The following is a 5292-nucleotide window of genomic DNA, read 5'->3' as shown; positions in this document are numbered from 1 at the left end:
TCTTTCTCACATATATTTAATACTTTTGATCCATTACAACTTAAAATAGAGCACAAGTCATTTTTATTATACACAGGTCAGTTAGCATGATACTACCTTGAGTAGCTGTTTAAAAGGATCACACTTCAAAAGGTAATTGACCTAAATTCTCCTTCTTCTTCTGCACTCTAGTGAGTCTTCTCCACCTGCAGCCCTCCCATGGGTCTCAGACATGGAAGAGAGACAGTAGAGTCCTGGGAGCATGAGAATCTAGGCCACTGTGATTAAAACTAATTCAAACATTATTGTAATGCCTGTGCTTAGTTTGCTAAACAGTCTCACCTTCAGTGAGTGCCTAAGGGCTGTCAGCTCCATTCTGGAATGAATCAGAAGTTGATTTTTGGAGAAGAATACTCTAAAGGGATTATATCTGCTCTGGTCCCATCTAGCTGGGATATGATGAGATGGAGTTCTGTATCTCTGCTTTCAGTGTGTGTTTTTGTCTGAATCATGAGCAAATTTATAAAACACATATCTAACAGAAGAAATTGTGCTCTGATGATGTGTTCCATGAGCAACCAGCTTAATGCTATCTACCTTTATTTTGGCAAATGTTCACTGATTCAGTCACACTATCTGGTATTGTTCATATTCAGGTCCAAATCATTGCTCTGTCCTCAATGAGATATTTTAACTTATAAATTTATATCTGCTAGTGGTATTCTTAGAATAATTGTGTAATTGATTAAATTCCTTTAGAACTTACAGGAATATTAATTTAAGGTTTTAAATATACAACACATTTCTTAGTTGTAGAAATCCTGTCAATATCAACTGATCATTATTCCTAACATCTTTGAAACAACATAGAATCAACAAGCATCTTTGGTACATGCTCTCTCCTGGAGTGTTTTTGTAGCCTTCTCCAGTTACCTAGAAAATACTACTGTTGCTGTTATTTTAGAACACTTCCAGAAGCCAACAGGGCCTTGAAATTCTGACTCATTTATGAAGCCATAGGTTACAAATTGCACCTTTCTGTTCCATATACAGTGGACCAAGGCAGATGTTTGATTGGAAAATTGTTGTGCTAGCAAAGAAAGGCATTGGGAACAAAATTTCTAAGTAATATTCATGTTTCCGATATTTGTCATTGTACAAGCAAGTGTTCTTGTTGTATTTTCCTCAAACAAAACCATAGCCACTGCTCTTTAAATTATAAAATAAAATAGGAGATACAGATATAGATATAGATATAGATATAGATATAGATATAGATATAGAGCTGGGGAAAGGGAACAAAATTAAACTCCTTGGATCCTGAGATTAATATGAATATGAGCAAAAACCCATATGAAGTCATTTAATAATGAGGTCAAGAATACTGGATAATTTAACATACCCTTAGATCTTGATTTGCGATTGTCCAAAACTAATATTTCACAAGCTACATTGCACCTTGTCACCAAGTCCTATTTCCCCCTCAAGATAATGTCCAAGTATTAATGGACCCAATTTGGTGAAAATTACCTAATTGGCTGAAGTCACTTCAACTTGAATGTGACATTTCAGACTGTTCTGTAGTCATAAGGATAAGTCGGAAGCTTGAGCAGCAGACTTGCTCTTTGTGATAATTGTAGCTGAAGCTTGTGTTATCACTGAAGCTTATTATTTTGCAAGTTGTACACTCAGCTTTTTGTAAAAATTGTACTGTAAGGAAAAAATCCCTGAGGAGGCTTCTTTTCTCTCCTGGTTTTTCTAAAATCCTCAGATGAGGATGACCAAACCAAATCCTACCTGGTTGTGTTTAAGCACACTTAACTACATGCTCCTGATAAAATAAATATCTTAGTACCATGAATTAAACAAAGTTTCTTAAGTTTCTATGTTCTCTAAATTATGTGATTATTCAGCTAATCAAATTATTGATAGTGAATGGCATTAATTACAGGTACTCTTTCTATCTTGAGGCACCTGTGTACCTCTTCATCAAGCAGGTAAATAAGAAATAAGAAGTCTTCTTTTTACTAGCATTACCATTGGCCTCTATTTTTGCCTGAGCTTTGTGCCTGTGAAAACAGTAAGCTCATTCCTTTCCAGTATGAGAGCATCTAATAATGGCCACCTTTCTCTTGCTAGTAATATTCTGTTTCTCTGTAATGCTCTATAATTTCAAGAGGCTATACCTCCCATATTTCCCTCTCTGTCTTCCTTCTCTATATAATGATCTAGGTCCAGTGCTGGGCCTTGACGATACAGAGATAAATGACATACAGTCTCTGTCCTCAAAGAGTTCCCTTATTAAGAAGGATAGAGAGATAATCAATTATAATCTTATGTGGTGAGTGTTCTGACCATATGGGCTATAAAAAATGCTGGGAAGTCAGGAGGTTTCACAGATAAAGTGATTTTGAGACCAGTTCGTGGAAGATTCATGGGTGTTTCCAACTGGAGGAGGGGTGGTAGGAAGTTAATGGAGAAGTGGTCACCTCAAGCAGAAGAACAGCAGGTGTGAAATATGTGGCTGAAGTGGCAGGTGAAGTCAGATCTTATGTGTCTTATCCAGGTGTCTGAAATTGGTCACAGGGTGCTTTTTTATTTCATTTTAGTTGTTCCTCACATAGACTTAGGAGCCAAATATCATCCCAATGGCAAAACAGTGTCCTGAGAAATAGAGAACCTGGGTTGCAAAAGGGTTCTACCACTTACTACCTGTCACTTTGAGACAAGTCATCAAACCTTTTTGAGCTTAAAACACACATTGCCTATTTAGCACTTCTCTATGCAGCAATAATTTGATATTCATGCTATTGTTCTTTCAGCAAGAGTTCATTACCATATTCTGTTAATATATTTGTACCAGGCTCTGGGTGCTATTAGCCAAGGCAAACTATTGTGGCAAATGTAGCCTCCTCTCTCAACCAATAAGTGTACAACTCTGCAACCAATCTTACCCAGTTCACAACCTACCACGCTATCCAGAGGAGTCTGTCTTTTACATTGGTGGAGTTTATTCTCTCTGCCATTTAGTTTTGCTCTGAGAAGCAGTTTTGATACATAATGCCTAACAAAAGATGTGCAAGTGTTGGAGCTGGTGAAAAGAAATAAAGAGTATCACACTGGGTGTTCTAATACAAATGTAATAGCAGCTCGAGTGAATTTCAAGAGACTAGTTAGAGAGAAAAAGGGAGAGGGACAAGGAAAGAGAAGCTGTCAGCAGACAGACAGCAGTGGCAATCTGACTTTGGAAAAGGTGCCATACAGAACAGGGCATCCTGGGTTGGGTGGACTGCACTGCATCTGTGAAAGCACGCTTGTAGAAAACTTGGTTGGAGTGAATTTATGATCTCAGGGAACCTGGAGGGAACAGAGTAGCCACTGTCAGTCACTGCCACATACTGGGAATATGTGCCTGTAGGGCTTTGAATTTAGGACCATATGCAGCACTAGCTCAGGTTATATACCTCTTTCCTGAGTTGAGTGAACCTCCTGTATGAAAGAGAGTAAATGGAGAATTTATGGCTTAGCATAAGAATGTGGTATTCAAGAGCATGGGTTCTGAGGCAGTCTTTCTGGGTTTGAAGCCAACTCTACCATTTACCGGTTGTACCAACTTGAGTATTGAACCTCACTGCACCTCAGCTTCCCTACCTATAAATGGGGGTAATAATACTGCTATCAAATGGGGATTATTATGATAATAGAATACTCATACAGTGCTTAGACTAGTGCCTAGACCATATTAAATGTGAAAAATGTGAGCTATAATTGTAATTATTATTACTATAACCTTTGTTATTGTTATTTAATTTTCTGCCTCTAAAATGAAAAAAATTGATTATCTTTGAGATCCCTGTCAGTTGTAATATTACCTGAATTCATTAATACCTTTAATCCTAGAAGAAAATATTAACTCTGAGAGATTGACTGTTCCACCAAGGTTGCATGGGGAGGAAGGAGTAAAATGCAAAATTGAAATTGAAACCCAAGTCAGCTCTCTGCTGCCCTTCACGCCCTTTCATGTGCCAAAAACTGACCAGAACATCATACAACAGAGCCTTCATTCCTTAACTTCCATCAGAGCCTCAGGCCAGCTCTGTTAGCATTTTTTTGTTTTCTCCATACTAGGGATTGAACCTAGGGCTTTCATCCCTGAGCTACATCCCTACCCTTTTTTAAATTTTGAGACAGGATCTTGCTAAATTGCTAATTGTCCAAGCTAGGCTCAAACTTGAACTTGCAACCCTGCTGCCTCAGCCTTCCTTGAATGCTGGGATTACAGACATGGCCCACCACTCTGCTTTTCTGTTTGTTTTGGCTGTTGTTTGCTTTGGTTTTGTGTTTTAGCTCCTTCCGTTCTTCTGCAAATCAAGAAGAGAAGTAGGGAGTGAAAAGGAATTTGTTGCACTACAGGAAATAAAATTTTTTATAACTTTAAAAAACCTAAAGAATATTCTCCTAGCATTCACAGTTCAAGCATATGCTGTTGGTCTTTGTACCACCAGGACATTGATAATCTTTTCATGGCAAGTCAAAAGACCAATTTTGGAATGTGGTTTTTTTGTCCTAACTGCCCTTTGCTCTTGTGTCATGTGGCTGGAACCTTAGTCACACCTGTTTCCTTTCTGGGGCATTTATGGCAATTCTCAAGGGCTTAGTAGAGAGGGAAGGAAGCAGGGAGAAGGAAGAAAGGAGAGAACATAGTTCCAGCAAACTGACCCATCCCCTATTGGCAATTTTGACAATTTTTCCTTTGTATTCTCTCCTACACATTTACAACCCATTTATATGTAGCAGGAACTCTGATCTCTAGCTACTAGGAATGAAACTTTCTCCTTTTGTTTATTATCTCTATTTTCTTGTCTCTATTTCAATATTAGAATAATCACTGCTCTCTTAATAGCTAAAATAAAAGGTCCAGGTATCTAGATCAGTGGTTTCGCCGCCTGCCTTGCAAGCGGAAGGACCCGAGTTCGATCCCTTGTATCAAAAAAAAAAAAAAAAGAAAGTAAAAAAAAAAAGCTAAAATAACAATACAGGGGTTTTTTTCCTTTTTTATTTTTTCTCTTCCAATACTAGGGATTGAACTCAGGACCTTGTGCTTGTGAGGCAGACACAGTGGCACTGAGCTAAATCCTCAGCCAGGATTTTTTTTAAATAAGTATTTTTTATTTGATTGAACTGATTTCAGAGAGAAGGTTAGTGCAATCACTTTAATTTTCAAAATTCTTTTTTCTTTTTATTTCTTCCACATTTGATTTTGAGCACATATTTAATAATTTCTGATGGTTTGTGTTTCAGCATCAGCTGGAC

Source organism: Heterocephalus glaber, unplaced genomic scaffold (genome assembly GCF_053883595.1).
Source record: "Heterocephalus glaber isolate CG9 unplaced genomic scaffold, H.glaber_assembly_v1.0 deba00000071, whole genome shotgun sequence".
In the NCBI taxonomy this organism is placed as follows: Eukaryota; Metazoa; Chordata; class Mammalia; order Rodentia; family Bathyergidae; genus Heterocephalus; species Heterocephalus glaber.
This window is presented reverse-complemented; position numbering follows the sequence as displayed.